The 20379-nt window shown below is 34.2% G+C and overlaps 1 pseudogene; it reads right to left on the bottom strand.

Moving 5' to 3' along the window:
- Positions 1-13180, bottom strand: part of LOC149575110 (vacuolar-sorting receptor 1 pseudogene) — a 37017-nt pseudogene extending 23837 nt beyond the window's left edge.
- Positions 13181-20379: the final 7199 nt, after the last annotated feature.

Here is a 20379-nt window from a genome sequence, read left to right as displayed (position 1 = left end):
CCATGGTGGGTGCCATAAATGTATGCGTGAATTGTGGCCTATAATAACACACACTTCAACATGGTCATTGTATGCAGATTCATCCTAGAATGAACATGAGATTTTTCACCCAAGAATAGTCTGATAAGGTGACCTGTTGCCTTCTATCTAAAGGGATTTTTCCTATTAATATCCTCAGAATCGAGGTGCAGGCAACCAGACCCTTTGAGAACAAAGGATTTGAGAATGCAATTAGTCTATATGAGTATGCAGATTACTCTAGAATGAAATATGCATTTTTAATCTAAAAACATGTAAAATAAATTATACTAAATGTATGCATATTAAATCTAGATGACATTAAGGTAAGAATGAAAATATATGAGAATATCTTAAAGCTAGATGAGTGTAAAATGCAGCAGTAATTTGATACTTCTTCAATTCAATCTCTGTAATGAGGAATTAGGAGTCTCTTAAATAGAATTCCTAGAATCCATCAATGGCTGAGATCAACTCAGATCAACGATCAGGATTGAAGCCAAGATTCAGTTAGAATGGAAACTTCCTCAAGAAAGGAGAGTTAACTAAGCTTTTCATGAGTGTGAGAACAAGTTAACTAGATTAATTCCAATTCAAGAGATAGTTCACTCAGAGTTTCCATTTTGGAACAGAAGAAAATATTTTGAAGCTATTATTTAATTTAATAAAGTGAGATATGACCTCATAAATGCCTTTTTCATTTAATTGAATAATCACATTCAATTAATTAAAGTGAGCATAATTATTAAATTAAATATTTTTAATTCCTTAGTATATTAGCCTTAGGTGACGATTTAATTTAATTAAAGTATAAATACTTAATATTTAAATTAAATCTTAATCAATAGGTTTAATGTGACTAATATGACTCAATACTATAGGAATTAAACAAAGAGTCTAATTAATGCAGATTAGGGTTTTAAGCATTTGACAATTAAGTCAAGTAGTGAGTAGCAGAATAAGAATTGCCTATTAGAATAGGTCTTAGGATCGATCAAAATAGACCAGAATTGGTTTAATGGTAATGAGCCAATTTTGGGGTATTACAATACAAACTAGGTCAATGTGGATGGTTGAGAGGCACTTGAAATTTATAAAAGGCTTTTTTAAACAAAGAGCACATCCTGAGGATTCTATGGTAGAGGGATATATGGTATACCATACCATGGTGTAAATTAGTGAATATCTTCTAAATTTTGGAGCAAATATCCATGTAGATCACATTTGGGATCCCAACTCCATTAACAAATTTGAAGGGGAGTACTTGATAGGGAAAGGAAGATAGAGGAGAGTGAGAGGTAATTATAAGTTTTTTTTTTTGTAGTTAATTAATTCTTATCTATCATCAATATAAGTTGTTTCTAATTGGTCTAATTATTTTCTTTATAGTTGGTTGTGAGTGGGATGCACTACATTTGTATATTGCAAGCAATCTTGATTGGATGACGGTATGGATTGAATAGTCTCAAGAAAATGGTTGCTCATTAACATGGGATGGTGTTACATCATTGGTTAAAGAATGTCATCATAATGAACATCCCAATGTTACACCAATGGTACTTGATCCAACATATGGCTTAGCAGATACAAAGGTATGTAGTAGATTACTAATCATGAGCCATAAATTTAATATCAACTCACGAATTGATGCAAATAATCTTGACATGTTTGAGTAATTGCAGATCAAACACCACAAAGCTATGTGCTACCATGGCCATAAATTTTTCATAAAAAAGTCAGACAAAATAAATAAAACTTGTAATTCTAAGATAAGTACAGTCTTTGTGGTCACCAATATTTCATCTAGAACTAACATACATCCTCAACAATATAAAAATTGATATTGTGGCATTTTGGATGATATACTTGAGTGAGACTTTAATTCATTCAAACTAATTCACTTTTTCATCAAATGGTACAAGCTATGGCTAAATCGAAATGATCTTGTTAGGACTATTATTGAACATGATAGTAGATTTACAATGATTAATACAAGGTTGTTTGAGTCAGTTGGAGATGAGCCCTATGTTCTTCCAAGCCAATGTGAGCAAGTGTTTAACTTTGGCATTCCACACAAACCAAGTTGGTCATTTGTTGTTAGACATAATCCAAGAGGAAGGGTGGTAAAGTATAATATGATGGAAGAAGAAGATAGTGAATAATCATAAGACAAAGTAAATGATGATCACAACCAACTATTACCCAATGATGAAGAAGAAGAAGAAGAAGATGATTCTGGTCATGCTAAGGATAATGGTGATGATGATGATGATGGAAATCATGATCATGTTGATGAAGATGGTGATGATCATGGCGATGATGGTCATGATGATGATGGCAATGAAGATGGTGCTAGTGATCATGATGATCAAAGTGACAAGTTTGATAATGGTGATGATGATGACATCGATGAAGATGATGATCAATGACATGATCAATGAAATTTCTGTCGAGATACGATCAATGTCAACTGTGATGGGGTCTGTTAGTCTTAGAATGGTTTTGACATTTGAGTGTCAACACACTTAACCAATTCTGAAGATGATGCTAAGTATAATATAGATGCTGAGCCATAATGAATGCTAAGCCAAAGAATACTTCAGGTGCTGAGTGAACTTTAGGTTCTAAGTAATCTTTAGGTGTTGAGTGAAGTTTAGGTGCCAAGAAAAGTATAGGTGTTGAGTCACTATAGATGTCGAGTGAAATAGAATTGCTATAGGAGTTGTGTAAGCTAGTTTTTCTATATGTGTCAAGCATCAACAAATAACATGAGCCAAGTAACATAGAATCAGCATATGAGATTGTGCCTTCACAAAATCAGATGTAAACTAATTTTGGAACCAACATAGGATGAATCTCGAAGGATCTTGAAGATAATATCAAATCTTTTACATTACCTATGCAATCAACATGTAGCTAATAAGAAAAATGGAGAAGGCATGCAAAAAATAAGAAAAGTGCAAGGAATAAGTGGGAAATGAAGATTTAATATTGATCATAGATTCATACCTAATCCTAAATCTTTGAAATATTTAAAGGGAGGATGAAACCCCATTGTATGTGTGGAAGAGAGAAGTGTATGGGTGAACTATAGAAAAATTCAGAAGGGTTAGAGACTTAGTGAAGAATAGAGTAGCATTATAGAATCTAGTTGTTGAAAGAATAGAGTATTAGAAAATCATAGAGTGACAAATCAGATCAAGCAAGGATCAGAGTGATAGAGTAAAACAAGGATCTAGAAATAGCAATTGAAGATTGCAAAGCTATTAGGTCAAAGATTTTCTAATACTCTCTAGTAATTGTATTAGATATAGAAATCCTATGGACTTAGGTTGGCCTAGTGGCCATCTATAAATCCTTTAATAGGGTGGCATTTCAAGTGAACGTACAAATGTCCTTTAACTAGGCCTACTTTTAGTAGGGTAGTGAAATCCTTTAACAAGGTCACTTTTGACAGAGTGTAGTCTTTAACAAGATAGGCCTTTCATAGGGTAGACCATTGGAAGTGGTCAAACATTGTAACCTTGAATAGTTACACATTGTTGCAATGATATTTTGTGGGTGTCATCTTCACCCTAGTTTTACCTTCTCATTTTGGAGGGTTTCTAGTTTACCAAATTTGTGTGTTATCTATTTTCATGCATGTCTTTACTTTCATGTTTATTAGATGGATTGGATGCATGTGAATATTTTTATTTAAAAGGTTTTAGAGGTTAAATTTAGATACTTTTGATTCACCTCCCCTCTCAAAAGTGTATCTTCCCACTTGCAAATTCCAACAATTGGTATCAAAGCATAGTTATCACAAGAAGGAGCCTTACGACTTGGACAAAGGATCTAGAAATGGAATTCTAGAGAATTAGGAAATTGACATACAACTTTCTTTACATGCTTTTGAAGAAGCTAGAGGAGAACTAAGGAAATCCTTAAAAAAAAAAAGAGAGATTGCCATAGTTAAGAATCACGCATAGTACAAGGAGATTGACACCTCAAATCTATTTTCAAATGGAGATTCCAAAGAGTTTGATGTAGCAATAGTAGGCCTGATGGAGAAGAATAGAGCTCAAGTAGAAGAAATTAGGATACTCAAGCTTGAACAAGAATCATAGGCCATAATGCTTTGTGAAGTGACTAAACAAAAGAAAAGTACCATTGAAGAAAAAGCCATGATAGAAGATGAAAAGAGAAACCTTACCAATAGACTAGAAGAAAAGATAATTGAGTTTGAAACAATTTCTAACATGTAGCTAGACACCCTAAACCAGATGATGAATGTACATCATGAACTAAATGTCAAGGACATTGAGATCTCTAAATTAAAAATGCAAAATGAACAACTCCAAAATGATCTGAAAAGAGAGAAGGAGATTGTAGAAAGCTTCAACAAACTTAATGAAGCAATTAAGTACTTTGAGTAGATACTAAAATCACCAATGTCAAGCAATGACATTTCAGGACTTGGTTATACTAGCACTGAACAAGGAGAATTATCCAAGACTACAAAAGAAAGGAGTACCAAAGGTAAGAACACTAAACCTACTTGTCATTTTTGTGGTAAAAAGGGACATACCTCTAATTTATGTAGGAGTAAGAGTGTCCATCAACATGACAAGCCTAAGAATGCAAGTTATTGTCATAAGTGAAAAAAGAAAAGACATCAAGCACATGACTATAGGACTAGGACTGTCAGAACACCAAAATTTGAAGGACACTACTACAATTTCAAGAAGTATGGACATAGAGCATTTGAGTACAAATCAAAGCCTATGTGGACATTAAGTTAGGAAAAAAGGGAAGGTAACCATGGTCATCACTACAATTGGGACTACAACACCAAGTATAGCTATCATTACTGTCAAGAATATGGACACATTCCTAAAAATTGCATAAGGACACATTTCAAAGGGAATTACAGCAGATGGTTGATCCAAACCACATATTTTAGTTGCTTGAAGAATTTTCATATCAGCAAGAATTTCTCAACAAGGTCAAAGGCACCCAACTCAAAGAATGACAAAGGAAAAGAGAAGGTAGATGTCGAACACATCAAAGGAGAAATGAACAAGACATGGAAGAAGAAAGATGGGAGTAGCACATCAAATGAAGGGATCACTTCACCTAATAGCTCAAGTGATCACACTTAATCAAACTAAGCAAGAAAATGCACAAGGGACTGATTTACAAAGCTTTTTCATACATGAGTTCCTAGACAAGAAAGTACTAAAAAGAACAGATCAACATGAACAAAGATGCAAAGTCAAAAGTTCAAGATTACATAAGTATTGCTAAGTTTCCCTCAAAAGCTGAGTGAAGAAGAAAATTTAGTTGAAGTGGAGCAAATAATATTCCTATGGAAGTTGAGTGGTGGAAAGGCAATGGAAGCCGAGTAACGTAGAATTCTTTAGAAGTTGAGTGGACAATTGTAAATGTATTGAGAAAAGATGAGAAAGAGTGTAGAGAAAATCACAAGTAGTGAATCTAGTGTATAAAAAGATTCCAACAACATTTCATCGATTTCAAGGTATTTATGACTGTGTCAAGCTACACAGTTTCATGTTTTCATTGTGTTGAAACCCTAGTTTGTGAAAAATGGCATCTAGCCCAAGAAAAGCTTAGGAGAAGGAACAATTTGAAGTTCAATTAGTATCCAAGGAGGTTAGACAACTAAATTTTCATCCAATCCCAGAGGTTGCATATAAGAATGACCCAACTGGTGCCCTCTCCATCATACCCCCAAAGGTTGTGATGGTTCAAGATGTAAGGAAATGGTATAACTGTAAGATAGGAGCCATAGGTGACATGGAGGTGAGGGAGGCATATGAAAAATTGTGTGAAAATGGAGTGTTGAAAGATTAATATAAAATTGTTCAAAACAAGGGTCTAATGCAAGCCCTAGATTTCCCTACAGTGTTTAAGATAGAATAGATTAAACTAGTGTTGAGCCAAGTGCATGATGGTAGTTTGTGGTTGGAAGACAACCCCATAAAAATCACAAATAGGATTTTTCATAGAGTGACAAGGTACCCAACCCTAGACCGGCTGAAGACTCTTAGGAGTGATGCTAAGGAGGAAATTGAGAAGAACACAGGTGCAAAATGGAATAAGAGAGGGATGACAATTGACACCATCCAAGACCCTCTAGTTGACTTTGTTGTTAGGGTCATTGCACACAAATTCTATCAATCTAGTAGACTCAATAGTGTGTGTTGTATTGTAGTAGATGTTGGATACAAATTGGTGAAGAAGGATCATACATATGATCTTGTAGAACTGCAACTACAACAAAACAATGAAAATCTAGCAGCCATCAGAAGAAAAAAGGGAGCCCAATGCAAATTTGGTATAATTTTGATATGCAGTTTCTTTTATGTACAAAATGAATTCCCTTCTTTTTGTAAAGTAGCATGTAATAATGATAGGTTTATCATAGCTCAAGTAAATGAATACATAGAGCCGATGGGAGCTAATTTTGAGACCTTGATGACTAGTTATTTTGAAAGTTTTAAGAAATCAATGAAGAAGAAGCTCATAATTCCAATTTCTTTGGTAGAAAAACATGTAAATGAAGTATGTTTCCTTGTAGATATTGATTACACATACATACAAGTGGCCATACCAAGAGTGAGATGGTTGAGACCTCTTGGGCATGAGATTAACACAGATGAAGCATCAGTTGTAATAACTACTTTATTAGTAGAAGAAATTGATAAGGATGAACCACATTTTGGAACCTATGACATGGTGAGATCCAAAGTGGATATGGAGATGAAGACTGCCTCCACCTTCAAGAAGAAAGAGAAGCTTGTAAAGAAGCTCAAAGCCAAATTTGGAGAAGGCACTATAGAGGAAGCAAAAGAAGAAGGAGAAGATGTTGAGGGAGATGAAGAGGAGCAAGATCAAGGGCCACTTGCCCTAACCCAAGGCATGGGATAAGATGAAAATGAAGAGGAAGCTGTAGAGAAAGAAGCACCAAAGGCTAAGCCAAAGAAAAAGAAAGCACAAAAGCAGCCAATTGCCCAACCCAAAGGAAAGAAGAAACTTGCAAAGCCAAGTCCAGCCAAACAACCTACAAGAGCTGACACTAGGGCCACAACACAAGGGGCAAAGGAGTAGGTAAAACAAAAGGCAATAGAACAAGTAGGACCTACTGAGCATAAAAATAGGAGGAAGTATGTTGCACCTCCAAAATCAAACAAGGAGAGAACATAGTCTGATGAAGAACAATTTAGATTGGTAAGCCACTCCATCACATCTAAATTAGAAAATATTTGCAATAATATAAGATATAATGCAGATTTGTCTGGTCTAAAGAACATAGAATTCAATAAGTTGTCAAAAGAACAATAGGACATAGTGGAAGAGGCTATCTACACTATGATGGCTAAGTTTAAGACTTTCCCACTTGAACTAGACACTTCAATGGCTAAGGAGCAAAGTTCATTGGTTGAAAATAAGTGGCATTACTATCTTAAAATAGAGAAAGAAATAAGAGAGTCTACATTGGCTCATGTAATATCAAAACTCACCAAGAGTCAAATAAAAAAGGCTAATAAGAAGCATGGGAGAAAATTTGCACCCAAATATAGAGCATTTAAAATTTTGCAAAACCAAATTGAAGATGTTGTCCAGAAGTCCACACAAATGTGGAAATTGATATATGGATTGAAAACTATAAAAGAAGCATAAGAAGACCCATTTGAGGGTAGGAATGATGAATAAGAAGAAGAGAATGAGAAAGAGGAAGAAATAGAGAAAGATAAAGATGAAGGAGAAAAAGAGCCAGCAAAAGAGACAGTGGAGAAGACACATGATGAAGAGGCAACAACTAAAGAGAAACAAATAGAACAGAGTGTCCAAGACACCCAACTACCACCACCAAGCCCTCTACATACAACACATGAAGATATAATAATTGTATAGGATGTTCTTGACACTTCAGCTTAGAACATCAATCCTTTAACTATAGAGGATCTCAAGAAGATCCTTCACCAATCAACTTTATAGGCACAACTTTATATAAATCTAGTATTGGTGAGTGTTGATGAGTTATAGAAAGCTATAGCATAAATAACAAGGGAGAAAAAAACCACACAAGAAAAATCTACACAACCTCCCACATCTACAATAGAGAAATCTAAAGAGCAAGAAGAACAAGACAAAACTGCTAAGGTTGATTCTACAATTAGAATGATAACAACTGTCGAGGAGCAAACAAAGGAAAAAATAGGACAAGATGTTCCTATTGCACAAACCCAAGGTGCACCTCCACAAATTGTTATCATTGATCAAGGAAATAGAGGAGAGGAGAAAGACATGGAGAAAACCCATAAGGAGTAGGAGGCAATACAAATGTTGATAAACTTGCCTACCTCAGGGACTCCTCAGAAGAAGCTAAGAATTTATGTAGTACCATTGCAAATTTTATCACCAAGCTCATGCACTACAAATTTTGCAAGGCTACTTCACTATGGAGACCCTACACTTGATGAAGAAATAGTCATACCAAGCTATGACTCAAGAACCATGAATTTGTAGTAGATAAATGAAGTGCAAGAGGCACTAGAAAGGAGGAAGAGGCAAGAGATACTTAGAAATGAGTATAGGTAGAGGCAAGAATTGGTGGAGATCAAGGAGATATTTCTTGATGCATTTAGCTTGCAAGTACTTGATGAAACTCAGTCCATAATGGAGTAACTATCCAATATTATGGACTAGGTATAGAATGAGAACATAGAAACAAATGTTAAATTATTGGAATGTTTAGAAAAGAAATTTCAAATGAAATTAAATGAGAAGATATCAAGTGAAGTAGCACTTTCATAGGTTGAATTGGCAAATAATATTGAAAAGGTGAAAAAGGTACTTGAGAACATATTCTCATTGTACATAAAGTTGTGTGATTCATCATATTTCACACAAGAAACAAGCCAAAGGATACTAAGCTTGGAGAAAAATTTAAAAATTTCCAACACTCAATTTCCAAAAGACCTAGCTCAGAGTGAGAAGCATTTTGCAGCAACACTTTACACAAAAAAAGAATTAGTTGTGTTGACAGTAGAGGAAGCCAATATTAAGGCCAAATTGATGCAAATTCAATCCTCCATAACTCCACATTTGGAAGTACTTCATAAGGAGTAGGCCTATGTAGAAAGTGTACTAAAGAAAGACCCAAATCTTTCTGCTTTAGAAGGCCTTGTTCATCTTGCAACAAAGATAGCCATCTAGCACAAGTCATTTGAGATAGCTTTAGACAATTGGGATTCTTCTCTCAAGATGATTATGGAGGTAAATAAAACATTTTTGGCAAATTATTCTATTAATCCTTAGGACCCTTTGACATAAGTGTCAAAAGTGGGGAGATATACTTAAGGGGGAGAATAAGAATATTCGTTCATTATTTATTGCATCTAATAAAAGAGGGAGTATAATTCATTGTTCTTTGATGGAAGCAATAAAGAATATTGAAAGGGGAAATTATTCATGTTCACATGTTTGATGAAGTAATAAAGCCAAAAGAATGCAAAACTACAAGGAGATATGAAAAGGGAACAAATACAGAGAACATGATTTATAAAAAAGGTAAAAAGATATAGAAACAAAGGTAGATAAGACAAAGAATTATCAAATATATCAGCATGAGACATATTTAGCATAAGAATTTTTGTTACGGGAATGGAAATGGAACATCATCTCAGGGGGAGTTACAATTTTTTGAGGTATACAAATTTTTTTACAAATTTTGAAGTTTTGAATAGAACATGTAGTATACTCATAGAGATCAGATTTATAATGTCTAGTTAAGTGTTTTTTCTACTCATGTCAAAGGGGGAGAGTGTTATTCTCTGAATGGTTTTGATATTTGAGTTTCAACACACTTAACCAATTCTCAAGATGATGCCAAGTATAATACAAATGCCGAGCCACAATGAATGCCAAGCTAGAGAATACTTTAGGTGCCAAGTAATCTTCAAGTGCCGAGCAATCTTTAGGTGCTAAGTGAAGTTCAAGTGCTAAGAAAAATATAGGTGTTGAGTCACTATAGATGCTAAGTGAAACAAAATTTCTATAGGATCTAGGTGAGCCAATTTTTCTATATGTGTCAAGCATCAACAAATAGTATGAGCTAAGTAACACAGAATCAACATATGAGTTTGCGCCTTCACAAACTTAGATGTAAACCATTTTTGGAGACAACATAGGATGAATCTTGAAGGATCTTGAAGATAAGATAAAATCTTTTACATTACCTATGCAATCAGCATGGAGCCAATAAGAAAAATGGAGAAAGCATGCAACCAATAAGAGAAGTGCAAGGAATAAGCAAGAAATGAAGATTTAATATTGATTATAGATTCATACCTAATCCTAAGTCTTTAAAATCTTTAAAAGGAGGATGAAACCCCATTGTATGCATGGAAGAGAGAAATGTATAGGTGAACTATAGAAAAATTCAAAAGGGTTAGTGAAGAATAGAGAAACATTGCAAAATCTAGTTATTGAAACAATAGAGTATCAGAACATCATAGAGTGACATATCAGATTTGTTGGTGTTTGAAAATGCTAGAGGGTTTTCAATTATCCCCATGAGAATATGACATATCTAGGGGCAGCTAACTCCCATTCTCAACATATCATTTCAAACACAAGGCCAACTATAAGGTTTGACCCTTCTTCTACTTGAGGCTCTACTAAACCTAGGTGGGTAGACCTCAGATTCAAATGATACCATACCAGTGCAAAAACATATCCCTGAATCTATTAAGCATATTTTACCCTTATTTCTCCTAATACCTATGCAATAAAATAGATCTATAGTAGCAAATTAAAACTCTATGGTATTCACAAGTTGAGTGAGGGTATCACATTTAGGTTCTTCAACATGAGAGTGAAATACAATTGATTATTGATGTTGATTTTCAACAAATCCTTAAACATGCAGCAATAAGAACGAATTGATCCTACAAATGATCAGTGCCTAATCCATTGGGAAATTCCATGAATTGAATACATACATCTATGATATCTAGGATATATTTCATACACCAAGATATTAGATCCATCCTATCACTTTGTGATTCAGACAATGGTGTTCATTAAGACCTCATTCTTATGAAATTTCCTTCTCAAAATAACCAACAACCCTGTCAAACACATCAAGCATTTACTTGGTCCTTTGTTCCAAAAACAAAACATTTGTGAAATACAACTTTAAAGGGATGCAAATGGGTCTCAGCAATTTGTTCCTAAACCACATAAGACTGCAAATTACTGAGATAAGAGACAAGAATAAGAATGAAACTAAAGAAATTCTAGCTCACTTGTATTCATTTCCCCTTAATTATACATTCAAATGCATGAAATTCAAAAACACAAACACCTAACAGATATGAAACTAGCTAAATTAACTTCACTATTGTTGTTCACATAAAAGAAAAACTGATGAATGAATGGTGTCTCAATATTGGGAATACATCAAAACTAGAACCAGAATACAGTCTCACAGTAATGTGCAAATTTTCTCCAAAGAACTGGAACCTGTACAATGAGAAAGAAAGGGAATGATATAGAGGAAGGAATTCTCGGATTGAATTTGCAATTGAAATTTGTCCACTCAGAATTCCTTCCCAAGAAGATCAAAAGCCTCTCTCTACCTTCTCTTTGTAACTAAAAATAAAATCCCCATGATTTTGGCTCTTAGAAGCATAAAGAATATCAAATATTTGGTAGAAAACATAACTGATTTCTGATGTCGCATTTGAACTCAAAATAAAAAGTGAAAAATCAGTTATATGACCTTTAGAAGCCAAGAAAACATCACAGAATTGATTTTCTTCACTTTCACATCTCACCAAGTCTTAATATCTATCCTTTAAAAGATTCTGCTAATCAAAGATGACTTTTCCCTATTCTGCTGAGAATGCCCTGGATTTGGCAATTTGGCTTATAGCTCAAACCAGTGAGCACCTGTGCACAAACTGACTTCAGAAATGGAAAATTTGGATTTGGTTCTGGTGGTAAATTGGAGCATCTATTTTTGATAAAAATCACCCAAGTTATGGCCTTCTAAAGTTCAAGCCTTCATTCATGGCTTCCATGGCACTTGAAAATTTGAAAAATTTACCCTCCTATAAAGTTTCAAACTATAGAATAAAATTCAATCTTTATTTAAAATGATCTATATGTACTTCTAAGAAGGAAGTAAAAAAAAAATTTAAATTTGAAACCTTAGAAATTTTTTTGCCTTTTCAATTCGGGTCAAACCTAGTTTGACCAACTTTTTGCCCCGTGGTGGCCTCTGATTGGTCGACCTACCACGTCATTGCCACGTGATGCTCACTCGCTTGCCCACATTTCTTAACAACCTTGCAACTCCATTTTGCAAGCAAGCACCAGCCGTCGGATCTTGCCACATGGCAAAATTTGACAGCTCCATCTCAAGCTCCTGCAGATCTCCATGCTACCACTTGTCACTTTACAACTTGCGCGATGGATGCCATGTTTCTCCTCATAATTAGCTGCTGGGTCCACCTCATCTCCCTATCACAAGTATGCCATGTCACTTAGGAGCGGGGCCTACTAACACATGTGAGTGAGGCGCATTCTCACATTATTTATCCTGTGTGCATCTTGGTATTGCGGGCGTGCCCCTGTCGTCCAATGCGGCCATGTGTCATAGTCTTGTTCATTATCGCCACATTAGCTCGTGCGTTGGCTCATTCAAAAGTTTTCTTAATGTCACGCTAACATCGCCAGGTCAGCTGGGATGGGCCCCACATGTGCTCCAAAAGACTTTTCTTGTTGACACAATGCATAGTGTTTGGGATTGTATTTAAACTTTTAAAATCTCTCTCCCACAACCCGTGTGGGATATATTGTTTTTACTATATTTTTCCCCTTTCACCATGGATTTTCTTTGCATTTAGTGAGATGCTATTGCAGATCTATTAAAATTAAAACCTCTCATTTCAAACCTCTCTAGTCTTGAGCATCCATGTGAAAGTTGAAGGATGCCCTGGTTGCTTTGTCCAAAAAATCCCAGTAGCATCCACCTTATATTTGTGCCATACTTCCCAATATAATCAAGATCTATATTTGTCAATCCTCCAAGCCTCACGTAAAATGAAAATCTATTCAACTCGTGACATCCACATAGAAAAGCCATGACTCCATTATCAAGTGGAAGATCTATGGCTTGCTCTCTTCCACCGCTTTGGCCCAAAAATGTGGGCTTCACTTTCTAAATCCTAGAGACCCCTATTCAATGCATGTGATGCTCCTACAGATGTGTGAACCTTCATTATGCTGCAACCTCTATGTGAAAATGTGGATCATTTCCCTACAAATGTCGTGGGTTCCTTTCTTGTTGGTTAATGCTGACACATGGGCGGCTTCACTTTTACTTACGCTTGCAGCTTTGTTCACTACCAATGTGCATGGTCTTCTCTATCTTTGGCTATGGGCTTTCCTTGATGTAGGATACCCCCTTCTTGCATGGGCTATGTGCTTAGATGATGTGGGCTGCCCCATGGCATGAAACTGAAAGCAAAGACCCCATCTTTTCTCCCTGTGGATTCTTCTTATAGGTGCCTTCCCTAGCAAACAATTTACTCTCCCCTCCAATCATGCAAAACCCCCACTTTGTATGCAATGGCCTATTCTTACTGTGGCATTAATGTGGAGCTGCCTTCAATGATGGATGTGGAATGTAGGAGAAAAACATAAGAAAGAAATAAAATCTCATTTTGTGATCACTGTTGAACAACCCTTCCAATAAATGAAAAATTCAATTAGATTTTCTTTATAACAATATCACAATGGCAGATCTGAAGCTCCTAAAATCTATATAGATACTAGGTTGCTTGACATGGTAACATCTTAAAATAATCATAACATTATCAAACTCCCAGAAACTGCCAATTAACAAAAGAATGTGATATAATATCATTGAAAAGTGGATGCTTGGGTGGCTTTGAAAGGCATGGTACATCTTGCTAGAACCACTCCCCCTACCACTACAACTTTGCCAAAGCTTCCCTATAACATCGAGAAACTACATGTTCAATCAAAAGGTTTGAGATACATCTAGGTATAGTACACTAATTATATTCTCTGCTCCATTCAAGCTCCCAATTAGAGTATTTTATAACTTTCATAAGTATTTGCTCATCTGATGAAATCAATCAGGCCCCTAAATTGGGTCTAGCTAAAAAAAAGTTCATTTTCAAACAACTGATTCCTGGAATTGATCCACTGAGATCTTCAAACATGTCATGAATTAATTTCGATCACATGTTGATCATTAAAATTCATTTTAAATCATTTGCACATCACGATGAATTTTGTGTCAAGAGGCCTGTTGCCTGGCTTTAAAAACTGCCATAAACATCTGGTTGGGCTCTAGGATCTGACATAATGATTCTCTATTCCATACTTCTACCATGTCAAATATCCTCTCATGATGAATTTGAGGTCAAAAGATATTCACTGTCAAAGTTGACCTCTCAAAACTGCCTGCAAGAAAACATGTTAGAAAACACTAAATTGGGTTCGGATTTGGCATTGAAAACTGGGCAAACTAACTCTTGGGAAGATGAAAACTGAGATGTTTGTTCACTGTCATGAGGATAATATGAATCTAGTATTTGGGCTGATGAAAAATCATGGGGCACAAATGGCAAGTGGTCAAAGTGGGCTACTCAAATTTTGCAAACTGGAAATATAGATAGAAAAGCATTTTTTGCAAATGGAAATGACCTGGAAAAGTGTGCAAATGGATTTTTCAAGACATAAAAATTGGCACACTTGAAGTATTTTTAGTGGACAACATGATGGTACAATCCATTCAATCTAGGAAATCATGGATTTCAAGATATGACATCACGAACAGGGGTTCCAACAAATCTGCAACTGCTGACACCAATAAAAATATAGAAATTGTGTCTGGAATGAAGTTTGAGAACTGATCAAATGGATTTATCATGAGTTGAAACTTGAAAAATAACAAGTCTCTGATGTCTAAAATGCAATGCAAAAGGAAATTTAGCATTTTGGTCAACTAGGTCAAAGTTATAACTCATCAAACAAGGCCTTCTAGAATTATGTACAAAGTGCAAAAGCATGAAAACAATATTTGACCAACTTTGAGGGATTCAAAACCTAGTCAAACGGACTTCGAATGATTCAAAATCTAAAACATAGGTTCTCAAGTATGGATATTAAATACTCTCAAAGTGGAAAATCACAAAACATTTCCCAGTGGAAGATATTCAGATGCAAACAAGGCCTCCTGTCACTGTTTGACACAGGAGAAAAATGCAAATTTGACATTGGCTCAAAACAGGACTTCGCCAACTGACTCAGAATGACAATTTATCATCATGGAACACTTAAATGCACTAAATGGAGGGTGTTATAAACATAAAACACATTATGGGCCTCAAAATAATAGCTAGGTACATATGCATTTATGGGCATTCATAGGGCTCAATTTTCTCAATGTGATCTTGCACAATCACATGGATCGACAGGTATATGTCAATAGACCCTATAGATATAATTTTTTATTTTCATATCATCTCTTTACCATCAACATCAACTTTTTTCTAGTGTGTCTCTCATTTTATAGATTGCAAGTATCACCAAATAGGTATTTATCTGATTTTTCTTCCTCAAGTGAGCAAAAATGTGATAATAGAAGACAAAAGTGAGATATCTAGTAGGTCCAAAATAGGGAGATCAACTAGAGGTCAAAAGACTAGAATAAAATTCAACAAACAAATAGATTTTTTTCTTGTTGATGGTGGGTCATGTTCTTCTGGTAATGAGAGAAAAAGTGATAGGGATGTTCCATTAAGGTACACACATCTTCAAAAAGAATGGGCACCCAAGGAACTACCTCTAGTTAACTCTAATTTTTCTATTAGTGAAAGGATATATTGCATAGTTTCATTTCATTACATGATTTGAGCCTATTTTCCATGGATGACATAAAGGTTTGTTACAATAAAGTTGTTGAATTGATGGAGTATGTAGGACCTTGTTACAATTACAACAATTGGATGTTGATTACGCAATATAAAAAAAGTATGCATAGGTATGCATTGCCACGAAATTGTATACAATGAAAAGAAAATGATCAAAGTAAAATATTTTGCTAGTATATTGATGGAAGGCCAAAAGCAATAGGGAATATTATAGAATTTATAAATAGTTCTCAACCTATTTCAACTAATAAGTTGGCAAATTGTATATTCAAGGCATGTGAGGGAAATCACATTTTTGTAAGTGCAATGAAATCAATAAGTGCACAGGAAGAGCTTCTAATAGAATACATTTTGAATCGTGTAGATACAAAAAGTTTCCCTATCAAGTATAACATTTAAACCAATTGCCGCCAATTAATATTGACTCCAATATACAGTCTACTTTATTATTAAATTTTTTTTTGGAAGTCTATTACTTTCATTTTACTATTGATTGCTAAGAATTACTAATCTTTTTCATAGGGCAACATAGATAGACCACCACCCATAGGCAAGAATGCACCATCTCACACACCTTCAATGAAGGTAAACCTTGATTATTGTAATTAATTAAAATTATGTAGAAACAAATGTTGAATTATTATGTTCTTTTCTTTATGGATTTGGAGTTATTTTGATAGAATTTTACTAATATTGATTTTTTTAGATATAGACATTAGTTACACCAAATTTTTTTTTGAAAACCATATGTGCAAATATAAACATTAAGTAAAACAAGTCAAATACTTTCATTTCACTATTTATTACTAAGAATTACTAATCTTTATCACAAGGTGACATGGATAGACCACTAGGCATAGGCGGGGATGCACCATCTCACACACCTTCTTCAATGGAGGTAAACCTTAATTATTGTAATTGCTCAAATTATATAGAAAAAAATGACATATTATTATGTTTTTTTCTTTATGGATTTGTAGTTATTTTGATGGAATTTTACTTATATTGATGTCACAAATGATATGGAAAAGATAAAATGATAGTAGATCAAAAGTTATCTGAAATACAAGCATCATTTCTACATGATATCACCCTTTGTGCTGACCATGTGTTCATGGCCCAACAACTCAAAAAAAGATACAATGATGAAATTGTTAACATTATCATCAAGGGTGACACGAGTGAGGAGAAAGAGGTACTAAAAAAATAATTGGGTCATAGGATCGATTCTTTGAACGTAAGCAGTAATTAATCTCAAGAAATAATAGAATTTCAATAGATGTTTATATTTTTTAGTATATTATGGATCATGATCTAAAATATTATTTGTTCTTCTACAGAAATATGTGATAGCTATGACACTGCATGGTGAACATGGTGAGGGTTGTAGCACACAACCTTCATGTAAGTAACACTTTCTTTTTACAACATTACTTATAATTAAAAGGGTTCTAAATTAAAAATTCAGCTGATTACATCTTCTTAGGACTTATTTGGAAAATGAAACATTTTTGACACTGCCCTACTTCTAAAAAGAGCATCAAGACATATAAAGACTGTGAGGATCAATATAGAAGGGGTCTAAAGGAGAACCCAAAGTATGATCATCCTCCTATGATTCCACCAATGGAGTGGAATGAAATAATAGAAGATGCAAAGGAGAAAATACTACATGATAATAAAGGAAATGAACCAGAAGAAGGAAAAAGAAGGTATGTCATGATAGTATTAAGTAGAATGTAATCATGCACTCATTAGTGATCCTTGTAAATATATAATCTAACATGTTTCAAATTGTTCATAGATTTCAAGACACATTAGTGGCTACAAAAGTGAGATTAGAAAAGGTTGGCCAACATAAACTTGGCTCTGGTGGCTATATGAATATCCAATCTTGACTTGTAAGTAGCAGCAATGGAATTTCATATTAAAAAATGTATATAATGTTGCAAACAATTTTTATAAACCAAACCATACATGCAAAATTGACAATATTGAGCAAAAAATACAGGGCACAGAATTCATTGTGGAGCTCATAGATGAAGATAAAAAAATATCCTTGAAGGAAGGCTATAAATTCATGGTTCCACACCTACACCAAGAATCTAATAGCCATACCCAAGAATCTAGTGCACTAAATGAGACACGAGTCAATTGGTTAGATGAAAAGTAAATCAAATTGAATAGTTGAGAAATTTCTTTTTTGGTGTTAGTTTTGAACATAAATTGACTACATAACAATGTGCATAACATTTCACTATAGCCTTCATATCCTATCACAAAACCTGCACATTATGAAGGCCATGATGTGCATTATAGTGGTGGAGGTATTAATTTTCTATTGGAAATTAATTACACAATTATGAATACAGTTTAACATCTTCAATTGTAATTTGATGTGTAACCTTTTTTTGAATATTTTAGAGCATGTTGAACATAATGGTGAAGGAGTGGAGCATGTTCCAAGTGCTCAACATATTGACATGCTGAAGGATCAAAATGTTAATGTACATGATGTGGCATTGTTATGTAAGAAAAATGCATGTTATGTTGTGCTACTTAATTAAATACTTGTAATAGTTAAAAAAAGTAAAAGAGTATGCCAATTTAACCTATTTACTTATTCTTTCAACAAAGCCTCCTTTAGTGTAGCAGCCTCCTACTCCTCCAAACATGAGGCATCATAATTTGATATTACAATTTCCACAAGAGGAGAAGAATGAGGAAGATATCAATTCTTCTATTAGCCTTTTTCTTAACAGAGCTAAGAAAAACAAAAATATGAAATAATTTTTCAAAAATTCTCTTTACTAAACATTGTTGGATAGTGAAAGACCTTTTTTAAAGTAATTATCCATGAATTTTGCCTATTAATATTGATTTTTATTTCATGTTGATGAATATTGTTATGTGTTAATGAAGTCTTGATTAGTATTGTGTATTAATGAAGTTTATATCATATTAGTGAAAGTTATGTGATTGTATTGATTGAATGTTATAGTTCATAAATGGATGAATGAATGAATGAAGCATGTAACTAGATGATATTGGGTAATTTAGATTGATGTTAAGGGAAGGGGGTTGAGGCCAAATGAGCTTCCATCTTCATGTGGTTTGCCTTGTTAAGTAGTAAATATTAAAGTATTCTTGAAACCAAGTGAATCTCAAACTAACATAGCAAGGAATCTTAAACCCAATCCATCTACTTCTCATCTTCTCATCCTAGTAAGTCATCTTTTCTCCCACTTTTTGCATATTCACTATTCTATTATTCATAATCTTGATAATGGAAACCTCCATCTTGTCAATAAGTTGTTCCTATCCTATCCTTTTATTTTTTTAAATATGTCTATTTCTCTCCTACCATGACTTCCATATGGAAATAGATGGTGTTGCAGTCCACAAGCCACCATACAAACAATCCTTATTTTGAATAGCCCAATCTTGAAACATGCTTTGACATTCATATTACTAAGTTCCATCCAAGTTTTTTATGTAACTAGCTCCAACATTGGTGAGAGTATTTGCAGGTTAATAATAAGGACCTTCTTGGACTTGCATATAAATTTTCTCTGAATGTATTAGCTATAAGGATTTTATTTTGTAGTGCTAGCCATGAGAACAATCCTACCATAGGTAAGAAATTTTTATCCCAACAAAGTCACAATTAGATGTTTTTCTTTAGTCTTATCTATTTTCTAGTTACATAATTATAGCCCTCCTTAGTGTTCTAGTTACCAATCTTTGAGCCATCGAAAACTAGTTTATCCTACCTTGGATGAAATGTGAGATATTTTAGATCTTAAGATTCTGATCAAATCCTCTTTTTATTTGTCTATGATATTGATTTTGTCTAGAGACTTCCATCTCCATACTTTCAAATTCCCCCATCTAATACCTCACTAGTCTAAACAAAAACAACTCATATTCTCCATTATCAAAATTTTGCATTATTGATGTAACAACAAGGCTTGCTTCCTTACTTCCTAGTTCTTTCTAGGTGCTTACTATATCACTTCTATGACCTTGATGGTGATTCTTGGCTCACCAACTTAGGATCAATCTAAGATCCTTTTCTTTCACCTTTCTACCATCACATGCATACAAAGATTCTGAAGCATCTTTACTATAATTATGAAATACAAATATTCATGGAACATCCCATAATTATGAACTTTATTATGTTTGTCTCAAGTTCTACACCAGAGCTGAATTGGTAACCTTGCTCCATTTCCCTCTAACATGGTTAATCTCATTGAGTGATGGAAGATGAAACTATATTGAAATAATAATAATTGACATAACAAAGTGTAATTCTTCAAACTTCTATTTTTCTTCCAATGCATCATCCTCTTATACAAAATCGATTCAATTTTAG

Source organism: Cupressus sempervirens, chromosome 2, assembly GCF_028749045.1.
Source record: "Cupressus sempervirens isolate cs-2001-9-10 chromosome 2, ASM2874904v1, whole genome shotgun sequence".
Lineage (NCBI taxonomy): Eukaryota > Viridiplantae > Streptophyta > Pinopsida > Cupressales > Cupressaceae > Cupressus > Cupressus sempervirens.
This window is presented reverse-complemented; position numbering and strand designations above follow the sequence as displayed.